Consider the following 13,049-nt stretch of genomic DNA (forward strand, 5'->3'; position numbering starts at 1 on the left):
TTGGTCCTTAGTTTGTTCACATCTCACGGTAGCCACAGGAGTCCTCACACGGATTTGTCTGGGTCAAGGGACCTGCTGTGGTCGTGGGAAGTCTCTGATGCAAGCAGAGTCTTGCTAAGTGCTTGCACACTGGGGCCTTCCTTCCTCTGCCGCTCTTGGGAACCCTGCAACTAACTACTTTGTGAAAAAATCCCAGGCTAACCTGCTGGTAACTGATGACCCATTAGGGCTTCCAGCTGAGATCAGTAGAGTCAGCCCAGAGCAGAGTGATCTCCTAGTAGGTCCATGGAAACCTGAGTGAGGTGAACAAATGTTGTTTTAAGCTACTAGTTCTAGGGGTGTTGTTTTAACAACGAAAGCTAACTAATGCAGAAAACCAGATAAAGGAGTACTTTAGGATTATGTGTGTGTTGGAGTTTTATATATATGTGTCTGCACATACATGCATGTGTGTATGTGTGTGTGTGTAGAGAGAGACAGACAGAGAGAAAGGATGTCCCTGGGTGGTGCCCAGTTAACGCACTGGGCTGTCATCTGAAAGGTTGGAGGTTTGAATCCATCCAGATGTGCCTCAGAAGAAAAGCCTGGCAATCTACTTCCAAAAAATCAGCCATTGAAAACTCTATGGAGCACAGCTCTACTCTGACACACGTGGGGTTGCCATGAGTTGGAACTGACTGGATGGAAACTTTTACCATTTAGCAGACACCGTGCTGGTACAGTGGTTAAGAGCTTGGCTACTAACCAAAAGGTCAGCAGTTCAAATCCATTAGGCACTCCTTGGAAACCCTATGGGGCAGTTCTACTCTGTCCTGTAGGGTTGGTATGAGTCAGAATCGACTCGATAGCAGTGGGTTTGGATTTGAGTTTTGTGCAAAACTCTGGAGATGCAAGGCAAACAATTTTCTTTTAGTTTGTTTTGTATAACAGTGTTACTAGCAATTACACCAGAGGGTTAGAAATACTGTAAAAAGAGGTGATTTGTGCTTGTTGGGAGTCCTTAAGTGCTGAAAACAGTCAAGCAGGTGACTACTGACCGAAAGGTTGGCAGTGCAAACACAATCAGGGCTACTTCAGAAGAAAGGTCTGGAGATCTGCTTCTGAAAGGTCGCAGCCATTAAGACCCCATGAAGTGTGGTTCTACTCTGCAACACATGAACCGACTCGATGGCAACTGGTTTGGTTTTGGTTTTAGTGCCTGTGGCAGTAGGGAGGTAAGGCAACCGATACAGACCTAGGAGTTGAGTTGGGGGAACGTGTGGCGATGCCTGGAAAGCAGAGTTTTGATGATAGTTGATGTTATCTAGGTGGAGGTGGGCAATGGTAATGGGTGCAGAGGTGGGAGCTGGGTGGAGTTTCTGACAGAGTCAATTCCATCCAGTCAATTCCAACTCATGGCAACTCCACGTGTGTCAGAGTAGAGCTGTGCTCCGTAGAGTTTTCAATGGATGATTTTTCGGAAGTGGATTGCCAGGCTTTTCTTCTGAGGCACCTCTGGATGGATTCAAAAAAGAGCTTAGAGGTGAGAGTGAGGATTGTTCCCTGGAGCAAACCGAAGAAACCCCGAGGCAGGTGTAGAACTAGCTTTCCATTGTCATCCCTTTTATGACCATCCACTGCACTTGGCTCCAGAAACTTTCTGTTCCATTTCTCAAGGTCGGGAAAACTTGCTTAGGTTTTCCTTGTGCTCTGTGAAGGCAACACCAGCAGTGTTGTTGGTGGCGTGTAGCCAAGTGAGCGCAGCTTATTGTGCTGGGAAATTTGCAACACCACTTTAGATAAGTAGTAAGCCTTGGGAATGGCAATTGCAGAGGGAAATGTAGCGCAGAAGGGCATACATATCTGACCTGTGCTTCCCTGATGTGTGTGTCTATCATGAATAAGCACTGAAGTGCTGACAGCTGAATTGCCCTGAGTACTTCTCAGTGCTGTTTGAAGGATAAAGAAATATTGTAAGGGCATAAAGCACCGATTTAAAGTCTTTAAATGCAAGGTGGTATTATAACTATAATTCAGTAGATTTGATGGCTACTGATTATAATAACACTAGTGCCATTGGGCAAACATATTATATTAATGTATCTCTGGAACAGAAACCTTCAGGGAATGATGGAAATGTCTTATAATGGTGTCTGGAATTAGAAACCGCAGCCTCCCACCACTCCTTTACCATCCCTGGTTAACTAGTATTGTTTGTGCATCTTTCAATTTCCAGGTCTATTGTGCGTGTTTCCCTATTCTCATTTATTTGCAAAAGGTATTGCTAAAGAAAAGTTCATTTTAGATGTTGGACACAAACATTCCCTTAAGCAAAGCATACGGATCTATCCAGAACAATGATTGGCAGCCACCTAAAAACCGGCTTCTTATCTAACTTCCTAGTGCTTTAGACAGGGTTTTGGACTGGCTTGAACTGGTTCAGTCATGGCTGATGAAGCATAACCAGAGTAGACCCAAGTTTTTAAAATCTGGGTGATCTGAAATGATAACCAGAATGGGGAAAATTACGAGTCAAAGCCCTGGAATGGGAGACTCAGAAGAGGTGTGGTGAGCCCTTTTAGGAGCCTGAATCGTGAGACTGGGTTATTGGCAAGGCTGTGGAGAGCAACACATATTCAAAGCAGCGCAGCTGACCGCCAGCTTTGAGTGGGGCACTACTGTGGGGCACAACTCTGCTCCAAATCCCACAGGCAAGAGATTTGGTTGCTATGTAACACGTATGTTGCCCTTGTTTTCTAAGAGGGAGATTTTTTTTCCCATTCCAGTTATCATTCCAATTCACCCAAATTTTGAAAATTTGGATCTGTTTTGGTTTCACTTCCTTGGCTGTAACTGAACCAGGAAGAACTGGTTCAAGCCCTGCCTTAGAGGGATAAATGCCTCCACAAGGTGAATCAGTTGAACTTTTGGCCTCTCAAACACAATTTCAACCCTCTGTGACCGTCCATCAGCTGCCTGGCATGATAGCACTCATTTCAGTGGTTGGTCTGATAATAATTTACCAAGAACAATGGATTGGTTCTTGTGTTTGCACCAGGCATGCTATTTTGAGTGTCCATTTCCTGGATGAGATTGTATTTCTTCTTCTGGAAATAATTAATATCATGTTTTATGTATTTATTTAGGAGATGACATATCTGTTTTAGGTCTGATCATCAGTTATTAGAAATTTTAAGAAAGTATAGGACTGATCTTTCTCAGAGCAGCAAAAGATGAGAGAGTGACGAAAAACTATTTCTCACTTTTGTCTTTAATAGGAAACTCATGTGGGTCTCAGGGAGCAGGAAGAATTGGGGAAAGGATGGTGCTTTGGTGAGCATCACTCACACATTGGACGGTTACTGGGAATGGATGATGGATGGACACTGCTAGGCAACAGAGATGAGGGCATATCTCCTTTTCTAAAAGAGTTAATGTGATTGTTTCAACAGAGGTATATATGACTGAATTGTGTAGAATATAAAGAGTGCCTAACTCTGCTTAACTGTATAAGGAACAGTTTTTATAGAGGGATAGTAACTGAGTCAGATATAAAGAATAAGTAGAGATTTGTCAGACACACCAGTAGCAGAGGACATTTATCAGTAATGAATATATTCATGGAAGCATGAGAAAGCAGTATAAAATCTTGGCATTTCACGTGGACCAATATTGCTTGAATATGAACAAGGAGGGGGGATGAGGCTGGACAGGTAGATGGAATAGATTAGGAATAATTTGATAAGAAAAGATAAGTTCTTCCCCATTTTATAGGTGATGTGGAACCAATAGAAACTTCTCAAAGAATTTATTATATTTTTTGTTGTTGTTGACAATATGCAACAACAACATATGGTGTATGCAGAACATATACCAGTTCAACAATTTGTTCAATTCAGTGACATGGATTACATTCTTCAAGTGGTCTAACCATTCTCACCTCCTTTTCAGGTGGGTCTCAAATTGTTTTAGAGACTTACTGTCCATTGCAAAAGGCAGTGGTGTGGAGAGTGATCTAAACAAGGTTCTTTATAGTGACAAAGGGTAGGTTGGTTGGGAACATATGGAACTTTTGGTTTCATCCCCTGAACACATAATAGGTGTCAATTAGTACTCCTTAGGTTGAAATGACTACTTCAACCGAGGATCTATGAGAAATTCAGCATCAAGGGCCTCTACACTAAAAATTGAAATGCCAGAAATGCTTGCCAATTAATATTTTTTGAATGTCATAGGCAATACTACAATAGCTAGAATCTTTTACTCTGGCACAGAGTACATAGGGCCTTTTGTGTAGTGTATCAGTTGTGCCCAGGTGACTTAAACCTCACCAAAATCTTATGCTCGGTCTCCACTGTAAGGGCCATATTTTTCTTTCTTCTCTCTCTCCCTCCCTCTTTCTCTCTCTCCCCCCTTCCTCCCTCCCTTCCTTTTCCTTTTTTTTTCTCTCTCCTTCCTTCTTTCTTTTTTTTCTCTAAACACTTAATAGTAAAGAAAGATGAAACCTAAAGTGTTGCTTCAAAAATGCTAATGCTTTAGTGTCCTTGTTACCTGCTAGGGTTTGGCCGCTACCATGGATCACAAAGTAATAATAACAGTATTCATAATAGCTCTTGATGTTTATTCAGTGCTTTAAAATTTACCAGGAAGTGTCTCATGCATACTCTTGAGTGAAATTCATAGAATTCCCATGTGGTGGGCAGCACACCATTTAATATACCAGCTTCTCATATGAGGAGATGCAAATTTAGAAGATGGTGTAATATGGTTGTTATGGATTGAATCATATCTTCCAAAAATATGTGTTTTAAATCCTAACCCCTATACCTGTTGTTATAAGGGTTGTGCTAATAAGACAGTATCAGTATTGGGTGTGTCTTAAATCAATCTCTGTTGAGATATAAAAAGATCAGATTAGGCAAGGAAGCAGAGACGGGGGAAGATAAGTGCTGTGTCATATGACAATCACTAAGCAGCCAAGGAACCCAACCAAACCAACCACATTGCCATTGAGTCGATTCTGACTCATAGCCACCCTGTAGAACAGAGTAGAACTGTCCCACAGGGTTTCCAAGGAGTAGCTGGTGGATTTGAACTGCCAACCTTTTGATTAGCAGCTGAACACTTAACCAGTGTGCTACCAGAACTCTGAGCAAAGGAACAGAAGATCAAAATAGACAAGGACATTCCCCCAGAGCCAGCAAAGAGAGAAAGCCTTCCCATAGAGCTGGCTCCTTGAATTCGGACTTCTAGCCTCCTAAATTATGAGAAAATAAATTTCTGTTTGTTAAAGCCACCCACTTGTGGTATTTTTGTTATAGCAGCATTGGTAAATAAGACAATGTTTAAATGTTTAAAGATAACTGAGACAATGGTAAGTCAGAATGAGAATTTGGATCTAGCTATATACAATCATGGACAAGTATCCTCAATTCTGTGCCACCCAGTGGCTGCCTTTTAGAGGTAATGAAACAAAATCTCGAGGACAGCCCCACTGTTCAGACACGTGGGTCCTCCAACCCTATGTCCTTATACCCCGCTGCCTTATAGGAGTATCTTTGGTGTACACAAGACCTCAGAACACCATACAGGCTGGCTGGAGTATAGTAATGAACTGGTATGGGATGAAGATATGTGCCACAAAGGCTATTTTTCCACTGTTGAGGACTGTCTCCTTCCTGAAATCATCAAGGACACTGGATTTAACAAACTGGTATAACCCCTCTCATCTTCCACCTCACTCCTGTCTTTATTTTATGCCAAACTCAAAGATCAGAAATACGTGGTTATCCATAACAGTTCTTTAAGTTCAATCTTTAAAGATTCTGAATTTCACTAATGCATAGGCATATTGGGGCAGCGATTCTCAACTGGGGTGATTTTGTCCTCCAGGGAACATTTGGCAAAATTTGGAGACATTTCTGATGTCACAGCTATAAAAGGGGGTGTTCTACTGGCATCTACTGAGTAGGGGCCAGATATACTGTTAAATATCCTCCAGTGCTCAAGACACACCCCCACAACAAAGAGTTTTTCAGCCCCAAATATCAATAGTACTGAAGTTTAGAACCTTTCTTTAAAAGTTGCGTTTATTATACCATCCAATTACAAAAAAGAAATACATGTTTATTGTAAAACATTTGAGGAAAAACAAAATAAGAGCACAAAGCAGGAAATGAAAATCATTCATAATCCCACACCCAGAGATAACCTCTGTTAATGTTTTTCTATCTTATCAGCCCCTCTCGTATGTCTAATTATGCTTTTAATAAAGAGATTCTTATATGCTTATCTTTCAACTTGATCTTTTACTATATCTTCAGCATTCATTGTCAATAAATCGTTTCTGCAAAAATCATGGAGCATGGTGTTCTGATTTATGAATTTCTGTAAATAAATTAGCCCATCCACCATGTAATTACATCCTTTGTAACACCAAAGACTATTTTGTTGAGATAAAATCCAATAGTCAAAGTGCACATATATATGTTTTTTCATTCTTGATTTGAATGTTCACACTGTAGTCTAAGAAAGTATCACTGTTTCCTCCCACCGGCAGGACATAAGAACTCCTATTTTCCACCCTCTTGCCAACCTGGATAAGGTTCTACGTCTTAATGTGAAAATCATTATTCTTGAAATTTAATTCTTCTCTATTAGATAGCAATGCATAATCCAAGATTATGCTTGGAAGTCCTTCCTTTACTGGCAGAGACTATTCGATATTTCAAAGGTAGCATCCCTTTGGTCCCTAGAGGCCCTTGCTTAAAGAAATCATTGATTTATATCATCAAAAACCTAGTATTCAAGAAGCAGTCTTAGACCCTAGCTAAAAGCAAAGTACGTGGGTTTCCCAGGAGTCCCATCTGTAAAAGGATCATTGATTTTTGACCTTTTGGGATGTTTCATCTCTCTCTCTCTCATTTTAAAAAATTCTTCTAGTGTTTTACTATGTGCGTGGTTAACATGAATAGGAAGAGAGCAAAGTTGATGGCTAAATGATACAGTTTCTCTGGTTTTTGATTGGTTCATGCCAAGGACCTGTCAGGCATATTAGGTTGCATCATTTAAAATTTTTAAACAAACAAAGATCACTATGTTCAGCTCAATGCCCTTCTCCAATAACCAGTACAGATACTTTGTTTCTGCTTGATTTTATTAAAACATGCTGTCTTAGGTTGGGCTCTCTAAAGAAGCAAAACCAGTAAATCATATAACTATATATAGTGAGAGATTTATCAAGGAAACAGGTCACACGATTGTAGAGGTTGGAATATCCCAAGTCTGTGTACCAGGATAGAATGCCTTTCCCAATTCACAGAGCCACAGAAGTTGGTGAACCCAAGATCGTCATGTTGGATGGCAGGGCTCCCGCTCACAGAGCGTGAAGGTCAAGGAATCCCAAGGTTGGCAGGCAAGACCGCAAGGTTTCTCCTGATTCATGTAGCTGCAGGGGCTGGTGAACCCAAGTTAGGTAGGTTGGGGAGCAGGACTCTTGCTCGCAGGCTGTGAAGATCCATGAATCCCAAGATGGACAAGTAAGCTGCTAGCTCAAGTCCCAAGAACCAAAGGTCAGACAAGAGACAGCAGCTGGATCCAGAACAAGCCAGCAACCTTGGCAAGGTGAGAAGGAAGGAAGTAGGCAGCAGAAGGTGGAGAGATGAAGGCTGAGGGGGCAGTGAGCCACCACAGGCCCCACCCCCACCAGAACCATTCAGCAGATTCCATGATGGGGGTGATCATGTATCAAGTTTCAACAGGGAAGCAATCACAACATTATACAACTGCTGAAACACTGAGAATTACAGCCAGCCAAGTTGACACACAATCTTAACCATCACACTTGCCAAGTAAGCAAGGAAAATTTCTTGTTGTTAGGTGCTGTAGAGTCAGTTCTGACTCACAGTGACCCAGTGTACAACAGAATGAAACACTGCCCCGTCCTGCGCCATCCTTGAAATTGTTGCTATGTTTGAGCCCATTGTTGCAGCCACTGTGTCAGTCCATCTCATTGAGGGTCTTCCTCTTTTTCGATGACCCTCTGCATGCCAAGGACCTCTCAGGCATATTAGGTTGCATAGTTTGAATTTTTTAAACAAACCAAAATCATTGTGTCCAGGTGAATGCCCTTCTCCAGTAATCACTACAGATACTCTGTTTCTGCTTGATTTTATTAAAACATGCCTAGTAAGCAAGGAAAGTTTACTAGAGGTAATTAATTAATACAGCACCCACGTTCACATAAAGATCTTCATCTCAAAAGTGTTAGACATAGTCCCCCAATTTGAATCTAATTTATTTACAAAATTTTAATGATTCGGGTCTAGATTTTCAAAAGTGGCTTTATAATATTTTCTCCTAAATGTGCTTTGAGAAATTTTAAGCTACTGATACCAGAAATGCTAGTGGTGTAGTGGCTAAGTGCTATGGCTGCTAACCAAGAGGTTGGCAGTTCGAATCCACCAGGTGCTCCTTGGAAACTCTATGGGGCAGTTCTACTCTGTCATATAGGGTCACTATGAGTCGGAATCGACTCAACGGCAGTGGGTTTGGTTTGGTTTTTAGATAGCTTACCTATTTTGTGATACTGAATTTCATATGTTAGGTGTCTCAGACAACACTAATAAAATCTCACATTGATATTAACTAAAGACTGCAAAAATGTCGCCTTCTGAACACTGAAGACCCAGAGAGCTAAAGGAAGAAAAGAGAGAACCCATCCTTCCTATTCGTCAGAAAACTTTTTTCTTTATAATCTATCTGTCTATCTACCTACCTACCTATCCATCTATCATGTATTCATCAGTTTTTGCTGTGTTGCAAACAACCTTAAGATCTTAGTGGCTTGTAGCACAAACATACATTTTTATTGTTTAAGAATCTGCAAATCTATGGACGCTCTGCTGCTTGACTTTAGGCATGTTGGGTTCAGATCTACTTCACCTGTTTGCTCATTCACCTTGGATCAGCATCCACCTGAGATATGTTCTCTGCAGGATAAATGGCAAAAGTGTGAGAGGCCAAGCCAAGTGCACAGCTCATTAAAAACCTCTGCTCATGTCATGTCTCCTAAGTGTCATTTGCCCAAAGCAGGCATCTTAGCTATCTAGTGCTGCTCTAACAGAAATATCACAAGTGGATGGCTTTAACAAAGAGAAATTTATTTTCTCACAGTTGAGGAGCCTAGCTGCCCAAATTCAGGGTGCTGGCTGTAGGGAAAGGGTTTCTCTCTTTCTTTCAGCTCTGGGGGAAAGACCTTGTCTCTTCTGAGCTTCTGTTCCTGGGCAATCTTCTTGTGGCTTGACATCTCTCTTCCTCCATCTCTGCTTGCTAGCTTGTTGTTTAATCTCCTTTATATCTCCGGAAGAGATTGACTCAAGACACACCCTACGCTAATCCTGCCTCATTAACATTATTAAGATAACCATTCCCAAAAGGAACTATAACCACAGGCATAGAGGTTAGAATTTACAGCATGTATTTTTTGGGGACACAAAAATATGTGTTTTAAACGCAGGCCAGATGACCAAGACTAGCACCAATGGGAAACATATCTTGGGGACTCTAGGAAGAGCACTACAGATCCAGAGCAAGTTGACATTACTTGTCCAAATTATAATCTTGCCAGAGCCAAGATTCACACTCAGATAGTCTGTCTCTGCTATGCTGCTTATGTTTATGCTGTCTTTGTTTAGCTTCAACTGATTTCTATTTAAAAATCATAATGTTAATATGTCCTTTCTCTTGTCTGTTACTAGATAGTGAAGTTCTTAAGGCAGAAACCTCATTTTATTCTTAATGTCCATCTCAAGCATAACATTTGCAGGAAAATCTATGAACCAGGTGCTGGTGAGACAATAGTTTAATAATTAAAAGTTGTAAATAAAGTAACACAGTGAAACACAGTCAAATAGCTAAGAAGCGACAGATTGTCTAACCCTAAAAATGTAATATAAATGTTTTCTAAAAATGAAGCATTTGAGATGCCTGTGCTTAGGATGCTATGTTGTTGTTAGGTACCATCAAGTCCCTTCTGACTCATAGCAGCCCTATGTACAACAGAACAAAACACTGCCCAGTCCTGTGCCGTCCTTATAATCATTGCTATGTTTGAGCCATTGTTGCAGTGACTATGTCAGTCCATCTCGTTGAGGGTCTGCCTCTTTTTTTGTTGACCTTCTACTTTACCAAGCATAATATCATTTTCCAGGAACCAATCCCTCTTGATAACATGTCCAAAGTACCTGAGATGAAGTCACACCACCTTTGCTTCTAAGGAGCATTCTGGCTGTACTTCTTCCAAGACAAACTCGTTCATTCTTCTGGCGGTTTGTGGAATATTCAACATTCTTCACCAACTCCATAATTCAAAGGTATCAATTCTTCTTCGTTATAGTAATTTCAGTGCATCCATTTAAAGCTATTATCAATATGTAATACAAACACACACAAGTATTGTATAACCACAGTTCCCTAAATGATTCTAATGCACTTTTTCCTGAAATTTCACCCCTGCAGTATATGTGCACAGTCACTTTATAAGAGAAACCACTGCTTAAAATTAGGGCTGGGGAAGGCTATTGAACAAAATGAGTACTTGACAACTCCAACAACCCTCAGTGTGGCCTTTTCCTTGAAATATGGGTCTAATGACCAATAATTCTTCATGATTTCCAGGCTCTTGGTAACAAGAATGACTCATTTGTTACTAGGACCACCTACCTAATACACAATGCCAAATGCAGACGGAAAATGGAAAAAGGTTGTTTTTCTCTATTTCTTTAAATGTTTCCTTAACAATATTTGGAACAGAAAGACCTATAACTTGTGATTACATTTTGAGGCTTAAATATGCACAGAAACACCAATACACACGCATATACACAAACCTAACCTCCTAGCTTATCTAATGGTGCTAACGAAAATAGATGTTTTCTGGGAAGAAATACCAAAAGAGGAAATGGGGAATAAATCTTTCACTGCCTTTCAAGATGTATTGGTCCTGATGCTTATAAAAATTTGGAGGTGAGGGGCTAATAGTCTCTGCAGTGTCAGACATAACAAATACCATCAAAGCCACTCAGCCCTGTAAGGATCAAAGATAGTTTGCAGGAATCCAAATATAATCTGTAGCTATATCATAAAAATATGGTTTCTGGAGGCAGATTTGGGTTTGAATCCTAGCTCCTTCACACTGTGAACATTTTCAGAGATCACAAAGTAAGATTCTCTGAGCCTCAGTTTCTTTATCTTTAAAATCGTCATGCACGGCTGTTTTAAGGATTTATAAAGATACCTAAGGCACCTACTGATTTGATGTGTGGCCACAAGCCAAGTGCGGGATAAATTGTATTTCCCAAAATGGCCTCATAGAATTAAAAGAAAATTGAAGATCAATCAAATTGCGTGTATTGTTTTAGCATTAAAGCTAAGGTCAAAGTGGGACATAGAACCATTTCTATCTGGGCTTATTGCTGGAAATAAACAAGCACATCAGTGTTCCAGGACATACAACATCTTTGTAATAGACCATGGAAACCAAAATGAATATTCTAGTTCATGTATAGCAGAAAAATCATGGGCTTTGGAGTCAGACAGGCATGGGTCCAAAGTTGAAATCCATCATTTACTAGGTGTACCCCTCAGACAGTGATTTAACTTTTCCAAGTCTTGATTTGGCAATTGATAATTGGCAATTATAGCCCCTAGCATTTATTGAACAATACTGTTTGCCAGGCATTATATTCAACATGCCAACATGTTTATTCATTAATTCATTTATTTATTAAGCATCTACAAAGTGCTAGCCACTGTAGGAAGCCCTGGATCAAGAGGAGGAAATGATATTGGTACCATCCCAACGTTCAGCCATATAGAGGAGAGATGATTTTCTCCTTAGTGGTATTTTTCTCATTTTTAAATTACATTTTGATAGTAAATAGGTAACCAGGATGCCAGGAGAGATAAAAATGAAGTGATACAGGTACCTAAACAGGGTTAAAAATAGAAGTCTTCTCTACAGAGGGATTATTTGAGACTTGATGGGTAAGATCCGACTAAGCTAAGAATACTCTGGACATGGTGTACAGCATGTTTGAAGGCCATTAGACAACTCTCCTACCCCTTAAAATTAACCTTAACATGTAGGTGCTGTTTAATGAGAAAACCATTCTAATGCTTGTGATTCCACGTAAAGCTGTTGGATTCCTAAAGGCATTGGTAGAATCCTAGCTTTGTTCTTTAACAGCCTTGACCATCCATTTCACTTAACCTTTGAGACTTTGTTTCCTCATTTTGATTATCAGTAAATGTTAGTTTTCTTTTAGTCTCTGTTTTCTATTGTCTCATCTGGTCATGTTGAAATAAATAGGAAGTGGTAATGTGTAAGTAAGAGTAATGATGAAAACCCACCAAAGAATTATTCATTCCATTTGGTGAATAATCATCCAGAAATGTTAAATATCTGTATAACTTTAAATTTTGCTCATGTTTACCATAGTAGGAAAAAAAGTAGTATCGTAGTCTATCTGTGGTTGAAATTAACTCAATGCACATCAATCTCATTTATTTTCCTGAACATACATAACGGGCACATTTCCCAGCCTCCCTTGCAGCTATAATTGGGGTCAAGGGATTAGGTTCTAAACAATCAGATATGGGCAGAATTGATACCACTTTTAGACCTGGCCATAAATTCATTCTTATGATTTTATGGCCAGGTCTAAAAGTGGTATCAATTATGCTGCGTCTTTCCACTCCATGGCATGGTAGTGTGTAATGGATGGTACACACGAAAAACCTGGATCCCTGAGTCACCACTTGGAGAAAAGCCACCCAGGAGAACTGCTCCCTGTCAGGTGGGCAACAAACAAAGACAACAACCAAACTTGTATGATTTAAACCACTGAGATTTGGGGACTGTTCATTTTAATAGCTAGTATTCTGTATGCTAATAAACTAATCCTATGTATTTTCTTTTTTTTTTTTTTTTTATGCATGTCAGAGTCCATCACGGCTTAAAATACTTTGACTAAAATTTTGTTTTTTAAAGAAATCCTCAACTATTTTTT

The 13,049-nt window shown here is 40.0% G+C and overlaps 1 long non-coding RNA gene across 2 annotated transcripts in view; it reads left to right on the forward strand.

Moving 5' to 3' along the window:
• Window positions 1-13,049, forward strand: part of LOC126064886 (uncharacterized) — a 339,348-nt gene that overhangs the window by 71,103 nt on the left and 255,196 nt on the right. The window contains exon 3 of one of the 2 annotated variants that reach the window (XR_007514669.1): window positions 10,190-10,688. The exons of the other annotated variant lie outside the window; for it this stretch is intronic. This is a non-coding gene — a long non-coding RNA (uncharacterized LOC126064886). Of the gene's footprint in view, window positions 1-10,189; window positions 10,689-13,049 lie in introns of those variants that run through there. 2 annotated transcript variants of the gene reach the window in all.

The sequence above is a fragment of the Elephas maximus genome, chromosome 21 (assembly GCF_024166365.1).
Source record: "Elephas maximus indicus isolate mEleMax1 chromosome 21, mEleMax1 primary haplotype, whole genome shotgun sequence".
Lineage (NCBI taxonomy): Eukaryota > Metazoa > Chordata > Mammalia > Proboscidea > Elephantidae > Elephas > Elephas maximus.